Below are 17,858 nucleotides of genomic sequence, written 5' to 3'. Positions count from 1 at the left end.
GAGGAAACCTTTGGCCCGCCTCTGCTGCCATCACCTGGAACGCCTCCCTCGTGAAAAAGCAGTTTATCGCTGCAATGCTAAACTCCATAGAACTACAGTCTAATTAGCACAATTTCCAAGGCACAAACAGGATCTTAGTAAATCTGCTGATCAGTGATTTGGCTCTGCCTCTCTAAAGATTGAATAATCTTTTCTTCCAAGCCTCTGTAATGAATGAATAAGACTGAACGAGCGGATATAAGGCACAGAAAGATTCGCCTGGTTGAACAAACCCACATTCAATGGATAATGGACACAGTTGTTACCGTCACAGTTAAGTAAGCAGTCACTCAGTTAAAAATAACAAGATTAATGTGAAGAAGTGGACTTTTCATTTGATGGCCCTGTTCTTTCACTGAACAAACAGAAGGCACTTTGTGCGTGTGCCTGCGTGTCGTTCGCGTATGAGAGGTGGGGGGAGGCAGGGAGGGTAAATGGACAAGTGGGCAAAGCACATTATTCATGCGGAAGAAGTAGAAATCAACATTTTCAGTTTCAAGAGCGTGTCGCTTGAATTATTTTTTGAACTCTCTTCCTAAATCTCTTCGCTGTGCCGTAGCAACCACCAGCTGACACATTCTGGTACAGCAGTACTTGGCAACTGTGATCACAGCCAACCGTAACTGTAGACTGACTCTTATTGGTTTCAGATTTCTCACTTGTTAATTGCTCATATTACTTTGGTAAATCATCAGGATGTTATTAGCAAATGGTTACTGCCAGTATGAGTTGAAACATTAAACTGGAAGGATGCGGCCTCTAAAGGGCCATTTATGCTCAACGTGAAGGACGGATCCGGAACATTCTGTCCGTGCTCCACGTCCATTTTATCCAGATTTCTGAACGTACCCACAAAGCTTATGGATAGGGAACAAAACAGAACAGTACCACCAGAAACCATGGGGGGCAGTGTTTCTCCCACTGGTGTAGTGATGTGCTGATGAGGCTTCATGAAACGGTGTCCTCATTTTCAGAGCCCACCAGATGGTCTTTGGATCTGAACAACCATTTCAATGAAACCTCACATCATTTTTAGACCAAGAGCGCCATCTGGTGGGCTCTGAAAATAGGGACATTGTTTCATGAAGCCTCATCAGGACATCACAAGCTGTAACCACCCGATACGTAGCTCTAATGAGACACAAAGAAGACTTAACAGTGCTAGAAATTCTCGGTCCTCTAGTCGCAATATATTTAACGGTGTCACCAACCCCCGTCTCCTACGACGCTGCCTCAGTTTTCCTCTTTTGTGCAAGAGGTAGTTTATCAATTCTTCTTCTACAGTCGCCATGCTTGTTTTGGAGTTTGACTCTGCGCTGCCCCCCCCGGTGAATATATTGTGAACAGCAATAGAAATGCATGGAGCATATGATCAGTGATAGCAACATCGTTTGAAATGGATGGGTACGATTTCGTACATAAGGGAGCAGAAACAGGCCTTTAGACGTGGACAGAAAGTGCTAGTCGGCTTTAAGTATTGACAGAGACCACGACCCGATCTGAAGGACACTGCTGCTATTGATTTGTACACATTAATTCAGTGGACATACACAAAGTGACTGACGTTTTCGCTGACACCGACACGAAGTCCTTCAAATCTCTCTCCTGCATACAAGTTTAACCAGCGCCTGCTTTGCATAAGCACTTGACCTGCCTGATCGTTGATATGACACGAAGATGAAGCGGGGCAGGTGCGGTCCCGTGGGGGATGCTGCTGTGATTCATGTGTCAGCCCAGACAAATAACTGTGGGCTTGAATTAATCACCTCTACATCCCACAGAGCGCTTCTTTAAAGCCAGCCGCACCTCATGAATCAACAAAGACAACAAAATCCGTGAGGGGCTTTCACTGCCTTTTCGCTCCTTGATTTCTAGGGGCAAAATCGTATTTTTCCAATCAGGAACCTCATGCGGCTTCAGCCGTAGAAACCCCAGCGTAGCGGCGTTCAATCTGACAAGTGTAATCTCCAGAGATTGCCCTTTCCCACTGTGATGTTTGGGAAGCTTATGGAAGACTGTCCTCATTGATCTGCAGTCACATTGGGAGTCGTTTTTGTCATCACAAACAATAGCAGCCAGCGACCGAGGCAAATTCTCCAATACAGATCTCATAGTTTTGTCCTGGTAACTGTTATTTTTGTGCCAGCAAATGCAGCCGACAGGGCTGCTAATAATAGCATTGACTATAACAAAGAGTGGTCTTTTTTATTTGTATTTTTTTTACGATCCCTGAATTTTTTTATTGCCAGTTAGTGGTTGATGGGAAACAAACCTGCACAGGCGCACACATTATTCCTAATTGATGGTTCCTCCGCCTCCCATTGCGCCACCATAGATTACCCCAAGGGCCAGTTTTCAGGGCTTACGCTCCTAATGGCCGACAATAAATCAGCAAGGATTGATCAAGGAAATCCATGAATGACTTACGGGCGCACAGGCCATCCTCGGCGGCTTCAGCGCGACTGTATTTTGGCGTGCCATCTCTGATGATCCCCCCTCATATATCTCCCGCTCACCATCGGTCAGGCCCTTTAAGCTGAACACACAGCGCGAGGCAGCTTGCCTGTGACAAACAGTGTCCTCGTCTTGGCACTTCATTCAAGGAAAATGCTCAGCGCAGCGACAGCGCGCAAAAGACGTATGGTTTAGTGGCGTAATGTATTCATACAGAAAAGATGAAGCAATTGGTCTTGAAGCATGATAAAGCACTTGCTGAAGAGACTTTGATAAATGTTGATATTCAGTGCGGAGAACATCAGGCGCTGGGTCCTCGCGATGTACGGTTCAATTAGAGCATCGCCAAGACAGAAGGAAGAAAAAAAAAAAAAACACCAGACGGCATCTGCTCCTCAAATTTTTATATTATGATGAAACCATGTGTAATTTTCAGAGATTGGAAGAAACGTTAACACAAGCAAATTCTGGCTTCAGCTTTCACTGTGCTGCGGGGAGCAGCGAGTTCAACAGACATACAGAGCTTTGTTGTAAACACTGTCAGACCTTGTCGGTTCAATTTGAAACAACATTGCAGGTCACATATTCCACTAGAACAGCAACAGAGTCAGACATTTGAGCTGTTAGACCTGATAATCATCGCTCAGCGTTGAGTCAAAATTATCGCTGTCGCTTTATTCAGTAATACCTCTTTCATACTGCTAATACTGAGCATCTTGAATGTATGTTTTATGACAATATAATATTCCGAATTACTAAGGTTATGTAGGGAAAAAAAATACGGTTTGCCACACATAATTCAATGAACTAAAACAAAACTTAAATCCTTCTCTCATAGAACGTTGTGATCGCTGTGTACTCTTCCAACACCGTCGGCGCCTAGTGGCCCATTTGAATGGGTGATGTGTTTGATAAAAAAACGTTCATACACTGGGGTGATTTTGTCGGATGCTGGCCTCGGGAAAAATTGCAAACTGATAAAAAAATACCCATTTCCCGGGTGAGAAGCAGCTTGGCAGCCCCCTATATTCTCACTCCATCCCCAGCGTGAAGAAGTACGAGACAGGATGACCCCATCAGAAACAGAGAAGTCACCTTTGAGCTCTCTGATCCTGCTGTGAATGTGTGTATATTGAATAACCAGTGACAGAGGGAAGACATTACATTCTCGGTCCTATGATAATTCATATTTTGAAGAGCCAAATTCCTCTGCACCAGAATGATCTACCTTTGAACTTGGACCTTGGAGTGCTCATTTTCCCAATCTGCTGTTGAAAAGTTGACAAAAAAAGAGACCGGTATTCTCCTCTGCGAGGACCTGCCTTGACCCTTTCTGCTTACAGTGGACCTGCAATGGATTACCATATCATTACAGGCACAGATTTTTCCTGGAACATTGACTTTTCTGGCAGGGTTTGCTGGGAATGGTCACTTGGTTGTGACAACTGCCTGGGCTGAGTCACACTTCTGGGTTCAAATTGGCTTTTCAGTCAGAAACACATCTGAGTGGGATTGCTGATTTTACTTTTAGCTATCAGCACCACAGTCTGCTCTGTTTACTCTACCACCAAATCCTGCTTTGCTCATCTCACCAATGAATGTCTGCAGACTAATACAGTTGACTTTGGAAAATACAATTCTTTTGAACAATTATATCAATTTTATTATTGACTGGTTATGAGTAGTGATGGGTACATGAGGTGTCATGAGGCTTCATGAAACAGTATACTAATATTCAGAGCCCATCAGATGGTGCTCTTGGTTTAAATATAACGTGAGATTTCATTGGAATGGCTGTTAAAACTAAAAGACCCAAGAGTGCCATGTAATGGGTTCTGATGATGATGCGATGTGTATGATGTGAGGTTTCATTGAATTGCTTGTTAAAGTGTGAACATTTTAAAGCAGAGGGTGCCATCTGAAAATCACAGCAGTGTGTCATGAAGCCTCATCTACCCTTCAATCCAGTGCCATGAAACCTCATCTACCCATCACTATTTATTGTTGTTTATAACTAATAATGGTTATCAGCACTGAAAAACGATATTGGTCAAACTCTACATCACCAGTAACCTAACAGGGACAGCAAATCCTCTACTCTGAACTGAGTGTCAGGAAATACAGCGGGAGGCGACACATAGATTCAATTAAAAGCCTAATGTGTCAACATGCACCATGGAAGGCTGACCTCCGCTTCACCCTGAGATTAAAAAGTCAACTTGGCAACCGTCAATATTTGACACCTTAGGAGTAAGAATGTGTTGCCTATTGAATTAGAATGAATTATCTCCACATGCACTTACTATAAAATGCCCCCCTCCATGGTGAGAAAAGTGAGACTCTGCAGCTTGTAACATAGTAACACAGGAAAGTCATAGATATTGCGGTTGTTGTGGAGAAACCCAAGGGAACTTAAGCTCTCAATGAGACTATATTAATATGACCTTAACGTTAAAATATATATTTGGCTCGTGGAATTGGAGTAACTGCAAGCAATCGCTGAGTCATGTGTTCAGACTCGTTCCAAACTGACACGTCTCCCCAACCGAAGATCCAATCACTCACATTCAAATCACATCAGGAACAGGCTTTTATTAAAAGAGGTCTGATGGAACTGAGTGTTACTTCAAAGAGCCCTGTTCCCATTTGATCAAAATGAGTATTAGACGAAGTTAGAAAAAAAAAAAATCCTCCCAATTTCAAATGCTTATGTGAAGGTTTAAATGAATTTCGCTTCAGATGGAAATCAGACCGGATGAAATCGTGAGGCTTGTCAGAGGAATCATCCTCAGGCCTGACTTAATATTTAAGCGTGTGCCGTTAATATGCCAAAGAAGTCTATTAAGTGATGGGAGACAGACTTGCTTTTCATTTTTCACACATTCAGAACCTGCTAGACGAAATAGGCCGAATTTGACAAAGACTCAGACTCTTCCCGTCACCGCACGCTTATTAATGACAGTCATTTATTTAGCTTTTAATAAATATTTCACTTTCGTCTCATGCATGAATCCTGAGTTTTAATACTTCAATACTGTTGTCAACCACACTACAGTAGAAGCCATGCCACCCCAACATCAAGGGCTGCAACGTGTGGAAATATTAAAGATCCTGCTGCAGTTGAAAGATGACGTCAGGCTTAGCATGCTTCAGTGCAAGAGAAATGTTAATTATATGCAGATTAGTAATGAGATTCACGGTATAATTTGGCATGCACAGAGATGATTATTTGAGTGGGAGTACGCCGCCCTCTCCAGTGCATGACAAAGGCGAAAAACCACTCAGAGTAGGAAAGGAAACAGTGGTAAGTTATTTGATTTACTCAGTGTGGAGGATGACCTTTTACCAGAATGCCAAACTGCTGTGCCTGAGAACGGTCCACACAAGGTGTTGCAAGCTCTTTATCCGAGCGAGGCATGTGTCAAACTGTTTGTATGATACCTGTCTCTGTGCAAGCCCCAAAATACTGGCTTGCACTGAGCGCAAGAGTCTACCAAATAGTCCTCCACTGACAAGTTCATTCACAAGGGGCGAGACGTTCAACCAAGTCAGAAGTTGAATAAAGTTTGGGTCGTGAAGGTTGCATGATTCTAATTCATTACAATTTAAAAGGTTATTTAAACCTGTTTATTCCGGCCTCCAGAATGGAAGTGGAAATTCAAAATGCTTGTAATAAGATAAATAATTAGGGATGTCCATATATAAAAATTTGAATCCCAATGAATCGTGCCAATAAGAGTTAAATCGTAATAGCAAATCACACATTTTGTATCTGTACAGCACCACAGTGCCAACGTTATTAGCCACTCTGGTGCTGATAACATTATCCTTTAAGCTACCATCAATTGCGCGTTAACTCAGCTTTAGTGCGATTAATTGAGATTAAAAATTCAAATCTGTTGACATCCCTAAAATAAACACATAATAAATGTTTTGTGTCTGTGTCTGTACTGAAACTGAAGAATCAGATCTGTACAAGGAGAATGTCTTTGTGTAATGAGTGTTTGAGGAATGAAAAACACAGAGATGATAATGCAGAAATAACAATATTGCATTTTTTTAGTTATAGGGTAATCTGGAACTACTATTGAAGCTACTGAATTCTGCCCTATGGATTCTGGCTTACTATCTAGTAGTGAGGCTGAAGAGGCTTCATGAAACAGTGTCCTTATTTTCTGAGCCCACTAGGTAGCTCTGCTCTAACATCTCTGGATTTGAACAGCCATCTCAATGAAACCTCAGATCATTTTTAAAACAAGAGCGCCATCTGGTGGGCTCAGAAAATAGGGACACTGTTTCATGAAGCCCCATCAGCCCATCACGACTAACTAGCCACTGGTCTGATGCTCTCAGGCCCCTGCTGAGTCAGTCAGGCAGTCAGCGTTGTTTTACGTACACCCCGTCCATCTACCTCCATAAAAGCCACAGCACCACCTTTTGACCAGGAGGGGGAATCAATATAACTCCTCCCACTCATTGATCAGACAAGCCATAATGCGGAAACATCGACAGCCTCTACAACATATACTGTATTATCATCTTCAGCACATGAATGAAATGATGCTCAGTCATACACCCATTCAGCCACTACCAGAATGCAAGAGCAAACCGTAGCACTCCAGCACACTAATCCAGCTAATCTCAGCTATTTTCATTTTGCACCATAAAAACTATCGTGCTGCATAACTGGCAGATGAAATACAGATTTGAGAGCCAAGGGCACTTGAGAGCTTTCCTGGTAGGTTGGCAGGTTTTCTCACCATTCAGATGCAACATGGCACTATATTTACACAGAAACGTCTTCGTTCATCTGCCAGTATTGAAATGTCATCTCACCCCTCAAGTACAGATTACTGCCCATAAACTTAAGTGCTTGGAACAGTTATTTTTCCACAGCTTCCAAATGGGTCTGAACAAAGAAATCCTCCAGCTTTGTGTGTTGCTGTTTGTTCAGTCCGACCTTTATCATTAAGTGGGAGTCCTTCGCCAAATGAAATTCCAACTCTTAGCTTGGCAGAGTTTTGATTCCATTTCATTCGACATCATTGATGGCTAAGCTACACTTAGTGTTGCCACTAACTAAGCAAGCAGAGCCCTGGTATAATGCAGCGTTTCTTAGATCAGATAAACAACTGAAATATGGACAGCCGAAATAGTGTGGTCAATAGTAGGGGTGCACCAGTTGTCATTTTTTTGGACAACACCGATTGCCGGTGTTTTGAGTCGCAACATGCGAATCAAGTATTTTTGCTGATTCTTTTTTTCCTTCGAAAAATAAACGCACCTATTAAATAACACTATTCCCGATCAACATTGTGTCGAAAACATTGCAACTTTCAAATCAAAGTAAATGACAAATAACACAAAAGGCAACGTGCCTTTTTATTTATTATACATCATATTAATTATATATTTTTATTTATTTATATTTATTTTATTCCCTTTTCAATAAACAATGAACAGATCAAACCCACAATGCAAACTTCACTCATCACTGGTTAAATGGCAGAATGTTGCCTTATAGCCAGACAGACTCCTCGCTCCTCTTTTCATCGACTACGTGTCCAGGGAAGAAGTATCTGGGGACCAGGTGTGATATTACCAGCTGAAAGCTCTAAAAGTATAAATTCCATAAGCATTGGATTCAGCTCACAGTTCGCTCCTGTTAGCTTTCGTTTGTTAGAATCTTGGTGGCGCTCGAATTTGGTGCAGTGATTTGAGCCCAAGTTGTTACATCGCGGAGGCTGACTGCGTGGGTGCACATGTTGCAAACTGCAATTCAGTTGTCATTACCTTGACAGCTTAGTATTGCCAAATAGCCGCCATCGTGGCTAGCTAGCCAGGTGGGCGACTCTGCAGCATCGCAACAAGTAGTGTGATAAGTAGTGAGAAATACCTGTCATGTCATTTTTACAATGTAATGTAGATTTTTTAATAGTGATAACATTACTCATCATGTATGGAAACAAATAGCATCTTATTAAAAATGTATGTCATTTGAGCTGCCGGCTGCCTGCAACATGAAACTAAATGTTCACAGTCTTGGGATATAAATAACAATCTGGAGTAAACAAATACGGTTGGTCTTGAAAATGCTCAAGAGGTGATAGATGAGAGCAGCTATAACTGTAAAGTTGAGCCTCAGCTACCAACAATCTATTATATATTTGATTATCGGTTGAGTCATGTTCTTTAAATCCTTCTTTGGAAACATAATTCTCTGTCACTTGAGAGGACGAAAAAGTCATTTTCTACATAAACACAATTTTCTTGGCTGATGATTTATATTTCAGAAAGTTTCAGTGGAACTTTTACTCGAGAGATAGAGTTCATTTATTTCGCCATAATAAGGTTGAGAACACAACCGAGCAGACAAATGAAATCTCTCTCTACCATTTAGTCGTTATTTATCAGAGCGACGTGTAACTGTCACACTGGCAGAGTTCGCTCATTTGAATGAAGATTAATGCTGTTCAGTGATGACACAACTGAGACGTTATACGTCACAACCACGCGACCTTCAGCAAGCTAGTCCAATCCACCGCCCTGTCTGGGACGTACTGCCTTATTAACCCTGTTAACATGGACATGTGGAGAGAGACCAGAGTGAAAGCAAATATTTGACATTTGAGTGCCGCAGGTTTGGATGTGGCAAACACAGAAAGGAGGGAGAAATGTGACAAAGTTGATCATGTAGCTTCATATATCAAAAAATATAGATTTTTACTGATGTTTCAATATGCCTGTTTTTTCGACTTTCCACTAGCTCAGTGAAACGCTCCAAAATATCACAACGACTAGCTACTTACTCCACAGGGAGTGTTCTTGTCTCTCTAGCAACAAGACATGTTGAATGCACATCAAAGTCAGTGACGTGCAGTCGAGGGAGGTGAGTCGGGCTCAGTCTCACCTGTCATGGGAAGAAAAGGAAGTCCTGCGGCAGGAGAACGATAAAGATTGGAGATGTACCTAGCGATTTGTACCATACAGTTATTTTTAGGGACGCACCACAATGAAAAAAACGAAAATAAGAAGAGCAAGGCCACTGAAAGAACTACGACTACGACTACGACTATAGCAAGACTGTGACATCAAGGGAATGCAGTGCACTTTGTCATACAATAAGTGCTTTTCCTTAGATACAGGAGTGTCAAACTGATCCATGAAAGGGCCGCAGTGGGTGCAGGTATGAGTTCCCACCGTGCAAGCCCATATAGGTGAACCAATCAGGTGTCAGCGTGCCTTATTTGAGCGACAGTTTGAGTGTCGTGTCATTTTACCCAATCCGAGTCTATTCACATTTGCACAGCCAAATTCTTCACAAGGTTGCCAGTTTGCATCCGGCGTATGTCTCTTGTGTGTTTATTTTTAAAATTAAAGCATTTTTCCGTGATCCTGTTCGAAATATCAAACTAAATAACAAGGCCATTTACTGTGTTTTTAACATCCAATCAATAATCCCAAAGGTTCCTAATGAAATATAGGTCTTTCTGTCAATACCAGTTTTCTTAACAACTTAAACAGCCTGAATCCTAGACCTCTTCCCTCCACTGCTGGGGCAACATTGGATCCATCACCCGCAGTTTCTTGGATGAAAAATAAAGTTCACTGCTGCTTCCTTTTCATTTTTTTGTCAATTAGCTTAGCAAAATATATATTGCAATAATAACAATATTCACCCAGCTCTGGCCTCCGCTGCCGTGTCAGGGAGGATGGGATAGCAGCTATGGAGGAGCGACACAAGTATTGGGAAAGATTCATTCATTTTCATTTGTAGTTAATTTCCCAATCCTACTGTCAGGTGCAACACACCTGTCACGCTCTGACAGTCTTGTCACTGTGTATTCTGGCAACTGTTGCCCTGATGCGGCAGTAGTGCAGACAGAAAGGTGTTCTCTTGATCGGATGGAACAAAAGCCGGCACTCACTGTGGCCCTTTGAGGCCCGGCTTGAGACCCCTGCCTCAGACCACGATCGCGTTTGTTAGAGCTACAGAAGAATGAAAGCAGATATGAGATGGTAAACATAAGCTGCATGTAAATCTGACTGCGTGATGGAGTGCCTCACCAGCTATGAATCTCACATTCTCTCATCACATTGACTTTGCGTAAAGTCTTACTTCACTCATTCAAGACCTTGGCACCAAGTGCAATGAGTACCATTGTACTGTATACTGTACTTTCAGGAGCATCTCTACATCTCAGCGATCATGTTTCTGTAAAATGGCTGTTGTGATAACATAGAAATACTTCAGACAGATTGCATCTATGCTTGAAAATTGAAGTGAATTTTGAAGACCAATGAGATGGAAGACGTGGTGTGAAGAGAGAGGGTTGAGGTCAGCAGTGAGCTAATGCAATAAAGATAGGGAAGGCCCATCTGCATGATCGATTGGGCAGAGGTAACCAACAGAGAGGTAATTTGAAAGTTGTGTCCGCAGTGGGAGCATCTCCAGGATCAGGCTAACGCTGTCTCAGGACACAGGACTCGACAGAAGATGACGTCTGGTATCTGGTGAAAAGAACTGCAGCCCTGTGGACCTTTCATCCGTCGGTGACTGAATAATAAAACCTGTCACTTCTGCCACTGTGTCTGTCATTGTTGGAATGCACTGCGTAGCTGAGGTGACAAGGTAAACTGCCACAGTGCTTCATCAGCCTTTTAGCCCTGTGTTTCCCAGGCCGATACTTGTATTAGACTGTAACAAAATAAAATAAAATAAAATAATGCTCAAACAAAATAAGAAAGTCAGCCATCAGTTACTTCCAGTGTTTGATGAAGTCAAATTAATTTCTTTGATTCGACATTAGCAGTAGTGATGGGCCGATGAGGCTTCATGAAACAGTGTCCTTATTTCCAGAACCCACCAGATGGCACTCTCTGGATTTGAACAACCATTTCAATGAAACCTCTCATCATTTTCAAACCAACAGTGCCATATGGCGGCCTCGGAAAATAAGGACACTGTTTCATGAAGCCTCATCAGCCCAACACTCACTAGCACCAATTTGACTCATTCAACTACTCAGATTGATGCTGTGTTTCGCATGTTGGGCTCGGTTCGGATGGGACATGTCATAAATGCACGCAAGGGGGAGAGACCTTACTGCGCTTTATTCAACACCAAGAGCCAAGCAGCTGCCCACTGAGGCAACACAAACTTCATCTCACACCTCTGAGACTCAATTGGCTCTTTTCTAGCAGAGAGAGCATCGTGCGACACCCGCGCCAAATATGAAGAGCCCTCGTTTGAAAGCAGAAATGGGCTGCACCCCTGACTGAGCAGCAATTTGACAAGCAGACAGAATGCTGAGGTCAGTGCGGCGTACCTGACACAGCTGGCTCGCCACCAAGGCAATATGGGCTCCGTCTCCTCATACAACGTCTGCAACAAAGGAAGAAAAGGAAAGGATGGGTCAGAGGGTGTGAAAGGCGATTATAGCAAGATGCGAGACATTGCTGGTGTCCACAAAGATTCCCTCAGAAGGAACATATCAGTCACAATAAGGCAAGTTATATCAACAAACCCCATCAGACTGAGACAAAATAAGGATCGAAGGAGTTCATTATCACAACATGAATGGACACAAATGATAGCATCGTAAAACTGACACCCCACAGATCAAAGAATTGTTCCAAACAACATCATCAATTGTGGCGACCTCATTACTGCAACCTCGTCTGCATTGATGCTATCAACTCGCACTGTGCTAGGAACAAAGGTCATTACGCAAATTACACGCTAATCGTAACTTGGAACTGATCGATGACTCATGTGTATGTTTAGAAGCCAGCTGCAAAGGTGAATCCATTACGAAATGATGACAATTTTCATTAACATGCAAATAGCATCATGCACTGAAAAACAGGGAGTGACACAGGCTTCCAGGGTATATACCACAGAAGTCAGCACATTTTCAATAAGCCCACTGTGTTTCAAATGTCAACAATTTTCAGTATCGGTTGCTACATTTTAGATACTGAAATTAGTTTTTTCCGACATCTCTATTAGAAATAGGGTGAGGAGTTTTGTCACTCAGGAGAGACTCGGAGTAGAGCCGCTGCTGCTCTGCATTGAGAGGAGTCAGTTGAGGTAGTTCTCATGAGGATGCGCCCTGGACACCTCCGGTTGGATGTGTTCAGCATTATTGAGCTTTGTGTGTTGCTATGTGGAGTCAATAAACGTAAATGATTGTCGCTGCGGTTTACAGTGTGAAGTGATAAAAACATCCATTCTGACGGATCCGTTTTTTAGGTTCAAGGTCATTATATTTCCAACATCTAATGTAAAAAAGGGGAGGGTTCTGGGTGTGGCAATTTCACAGCGATTGTTTTTTTATTTTTGTTCGGGGGGATACCACCAATAAACTCAGAACAGTGGTTGATGGCTACGTTCCGGCACCACAGTTGTTGAGCGGGGCAGTTCAGCTGGGAAGAAGACGAAACGGGAATAAACAGAGGAAAACTGCGCGTTGACATGACAAACATACCAAACAGAGCGGATGAATTTCACCGCTCCCTCGCTGTTCAAAAGCAGACAAGGACAAGAGCCTGATGTTGAGGTCCAAATAACCGTAGCAACTCTGCGTGTCTCTATAATTCCAGCACTAGTAAAACGACTGAAAACACATAGCTATCACGGGATTTTAAAGCCCAACATTAAACCAGAAGGTCACCTTCGGAAAGAGTCGGTGGGAGTCTCCACTGCACTCAGGAGTATTTTTGAGGGCTAGGCCTACAAAGACCAGACATGCGCTGAATCACAAGCCGAGCAGCAATTTCACCAATAATTCATTAAATACAAGTGGGCAGAAGCCTTAACTGTAATTGCTGTAAACAGAAAATATAGAATAGAATCATAATCCTGTATTTCAACCCCCCATTGTTACCAGGCTAATCAGCATAATAAGAATTATTGCCATCATTACGGTGGGCGGCGGAGAAATAACAAGGAGCCCTAATTATTCGACAATGAGGAACCATAATGGAGGAAGAAAATGCACCTTTAGCTTCTGCTGCCAACATCCATTAACAGTGCAATTCTGCTCTGTTTCCTCAATTCATTTGAAAGTTCCATTGTGCTCTTGACACACCTAATGTTCGTCGAGCAGAAAAGCAAAGAGCGGTTTTCTAACAAGGCCTTCTGAGAATGTCCATGAGGGATGAGTGAGAGTTTGGAAATTAAAAACACAATTTATGAGACAGAGTCAAGGTCATTTAGACACCTTATCAACTTGGAACTAATTTGCTGAGTAAGCAAAGTGCCTGTCTGCACTGCAGAGATGAAACCACCGCTGCGATTCCCAAATTAACATGTAAGTGAATCAATTCTCTCGACAGACGACTCAAGGTTCTGCTAATAGTTTTTACGCTTATATGCACATAGAAGTATTTTGGGTGTTATTTTAATTTGGCAAGGTCATCGAAAATGTTTGCTTTCAAGCTACGTTCGAGGCTGACCACAACGTGCTCTTCGGAGCAGCTCCTAGACTGCCCCTGAACCAGGCTGAAGACCTGAGGTGTTTTTATTTTTATTATTTATTTGTTATTATTATTAGTTGTTTGTACGTCAGGTTTTATTGTCTTTGTTTTAATCCTACACCTGTCAGTATTAGTATTCTCGAATTACAATTGTTGTCACTGTAAAGCACTTTGGTCAGCAGCACCATGTTGTGGACATGAGCTGTATAAATAAACTTGACCTTGACCTTCACGCCCACATATTCAACATCAGACAAGCCCTAGTAATGCCAGAGGACAGAAATAACTCTCGCACCATCTCACTCACAGAATGATCTCAAAGAGTATTCACAGACATAGACAGTGGCTCTTACTTAGTGTTTTCTGGGCTTTGCCAGCAACTAAAGCAATCATATGCTGATGCCAATGGCAACAGCGCACCATCTGACCAGTCAGGATCACACAGCATGTCGTACTCCGGGGCAGACCAACACAAACAAGTCTGGAGCTAGGATCCACCTGGCACAGACCTTAACATCTGAGCTATGAAAGGACGGTGTCCTTCATCCAGTTCTCTCATTCGCCTTCCACAATGATCTGAAGTAAACTGGTTATTTTCAGTGCAGAAATGTCTGCATTCAGAAAACTGAACTCTCTGACTTTCATGATTTCCTCATTGTTGGCAAATTGAAACATTTTCCATTTGTACATTTCTGTAAGACACACAAAGTTAAGAACCTATTTCTTGACTTCAATGAAGGCAGTCCTATATTCATGTTTTTCCTTTTTCCCCCATCCAGTAGAGGTTATTGTCACAGTATAGAGGAGGTGTTCCAAACATTGACCGTGGTTCCCAGTCGGAGTGTGTCCTGGTTTACATGCCTGGCAGAGCACAATCTCCTCTGTGAACAACTGAGTATGTGTTCGCGATGGCTCTACGCTGTCAATGTGACAAAGCTGTCATGATCAACAACATGCTTCCTTTGACAGTTGTTGGGAATAAACTAAGAAGTTCTTGAATAAAATTAAATATTCTGGAGATAGCGCTGTCTTCGTAACACAAGAATGACAGATGATATCATGAGTCGGTTTTGGTCACCGTTATGAGGCCCGACTCACTTAGCAACCCATGGTTGCTAGCATGGCGGGAATGTCGTCTCCTTAAACCAACAAAACACGTCTTCTAATCTTCTTACTGTATGTGAGCTGACAATCAAAAACTGGGACTTGGGTGAAAGAAGTTGAAGAGAAATCAGCAGATCATCGTCGTGAGTTCCAACACACAGCTGATATCAGGTGTGTTTACCGCAGACATCAGCTCAGGCTGAGGAACACACTTGCTGCACATCTCGTTGTCATTGTACAGAAGGTCAATAGACCTCAGACAGTGATTCATCTTGGAGTTTGTTTGCTTCGAGGTGCTCAGCTACATCCTGGCTTAGTGCAGCTATTAACAGCATTATCCAGGTCGTGTAGTCAGATAAATAACAATTCATCTTCTGTAGTTGGCCGAAGCTGTTTACATGGATTTCAAAAGTCCAAACTTAGCCAGACTAACACAATAATTCGGATTTCTGAGCCGTCACGTAAACATGCTGAATGACAATAAAGCGGTCCACTGAATGATTTGAGACTCTTCTTTAAGCACAGCAAACAACATGGAACAAAGGTGATCCCATACATTGATGCTGAACCAAATAGACCTTTGTCCTTGAAATGTCAATGAAACCTAAATCCTCTTCTCTGAATGTAGTATATTTAACATACCCTCTCGACTCAGCACTCCAAATGTTCATGGCAGACAATCTGCAATGTCGTATCAGCATCTTGCCTGGAGGCACGGGAGTCATCACTGAAGTACAAAATAGCTTCTGTGACGGCAAGTGATGATACGGATCTGAGGCTGGAAAACACAAATGGACTCTCTGATAAAAAAAAAACAACCAATGATTTCCAACTGGTTCTTCTTCATAGATAGATGGCAGTTTTGATAATTCATTATTAATGACATATCCCAGCATGCTTTTTTTTATTTAAAATGACTAAAATGATATATGTAAATGATCTAAAACATCTGAGCAGTGTAGTCCCCCCTCATTAAATATGGACTGGCCAGGCTTTGATTTTAATTTGGCCCCATTGATTTGACTATGACACTGCCTTGGAGGGAAAACTCTCTAATTTCCATGACTATTTACCGGAGATTGAAAAAGAGATTAAAGGATTTTTGTTCACTTTAATCTCATAGGTAAAGCCTTTCCTTTTAAAAGGAGCGCTCTGCACCATGCGATACTCTTGGTTATTTAATCCGTGTTTTGGAGTGTACCTGTCAATCATTTTGACTTCTCGGAAATCCCCAGCAAAGACAGAAAGTGACATTTTGGGAGATTGCGTGTGAGCACGGCGATTGAAAAATGCTATTTGTGACTCAATGCTATAATCTGTCATCGGGCTGGGTTTTACTCATTACGGAAGAGGGATTAAGGCTTTACCTGAATACATATCTCTGGCAGGGCTGCAAGGTTCCTCTGTCCTTGTCAAATAACTGTCCAATCAAGTTTGTCTGGCGGTTCCAGCAGGCTCATCTTGGGACAGTAAAAAAAAAAAAAAAAACAACAACAAATGTCCTACATGAAAAGGAAGTCGGGATAAAATGACAAGAGGAATGAAGGAGTCATTCCTACAAGGAGTCTCAAGGTTTCTGCCAGGAGAGCGATGGAGAGGCAGCAAAGCATAGCAGTACGTTTTGACAACTACAGACAATAAAAATGCTATTTTTTAATGATGAGAAGTATCATGATTAAAAAAATAATAGTTATCATGCCTCCAATCTGCGGCCGTCCTCACGCGGTCCGTCTCTTCATATGTCGACTGAGTTCTAGGGCACAGGGCTTCAGTCATTATGAGGTTTCTGTGTGGAATTTTCCATTAACCCCCCCCCAAAAAACTGTCACGTTTACGTCCATCTCCATGATGTTTGTTTCAATGTTTATCTTTGAGAGTGTTTTCTGATGCTGTGGCAGCTCTCATTTAGACTGTGGGGGTTACATGTTGCGGAAACCCTGAGTCTGTTCTCTTCAGTGGCAAACTAATGCCGCTACCGCTTCCGACGGTGACAACATTAAGCACCAATCAGAGTTGCTAACAAGAAGGTTGAGGGTTTATTATGGTCCTAAATGCTACTTTGAGTGGTCTCGCGAGGTCAAGCAGATATCGTCAGATGCAAAACAATTCCCACCCGGGGCAGCAAGATAATTAGCTTGCAGTTTAAAGGCATCCTTGAGCCTTTGTGTCAGTTCCAGTTAGGACTGTGAAGCGAAGACAGACATCTGCTATTAGCCTGACTTTAATTCACTGCACGCGTCGATTGACAGCTTTACGTTGATTCCTGCCGCTTGGGGTGAGAGCAAAACCTTATTTGAAAGACTGGTCAGGTAGTACAAACTCTTCTTTCGGCTTTTCTCCTCAGTTGTTGCCACAGCAAGTGATCCTCTTCATTTGCTGTACCATGCACCTCATCAGTTGTCTCCCTGTCACTGACATCTCCTCAGTCTCGCCTCTCCACAAGTGAACCAAAGCAAATCAACGTGAAATCCCGAACGACAAGGAGGAGAAAGAAGAATGATTTCCATCTGGCTCATCTGTTTGTAGTTCAATGGCGTCGCAAAAAAAGATTACTGATCATTCATCAGCTGTTAGCTTCTTTATTTATTACAGAAAGAGTTGGCAGTGACACAGTCATCTGCTCAGCCCTTCCACTTCCCCAAGCCATTTTACAAATAAATATGCATTTTTGACATGAGTAATGTTTATTTTCTTTTACATTAAAACAGCATCACATTTATATGGGGTTTGTTTCTGAACATCTGGTTGCTTAAATAGCAAGCAAGAGTTGGCGACCAAGT

At 42.4% G+C, this 17,858-nt stretch overlaps 1 protein-coding gene across 1 annotated transcript in view; it reads right to left on the bottom strand.

Annotated features, from left to right (window-relative positions):
* The window catches only part of LOC128771588 (beta-1,3-galactosyltransferase 1-like), a 108,096-nt gene that overhangs the window by 42,966 nt on the left and 47,272 nt on the right, over positions 1 to 17,858 (bottom strand). The window contains exon 3 of the mRNA XM_053887040.1: positions 11,823 to 11,878. The gene's annotated coding sequence lies outside the window, so the exon portion shown is untranslated. The remainder of the gene's footprint in view (positions 1 to 11,822; positions 11,879 to 17,858) is intronic.

Source organism: Synchiropus splendidus, chromosome 1, assembly GCF_027744825.2.
Source record: "Synchiropus splendidus isolate RoL2022-P1 chromosome 1, RoL_Sspl_1.0, whole genome shotgun sequence".
In the NCBI taxonomy this organism is placed as follows: Eukaryota; Metazoa; Chordata; class Actinopteri; order Syngnathiformes; family Callionymidae; genus Synchiropus; species Synchiropus splendidus.
This window is presented reverse-complemented; position numbering and strand designations above follow the sequence as displayed.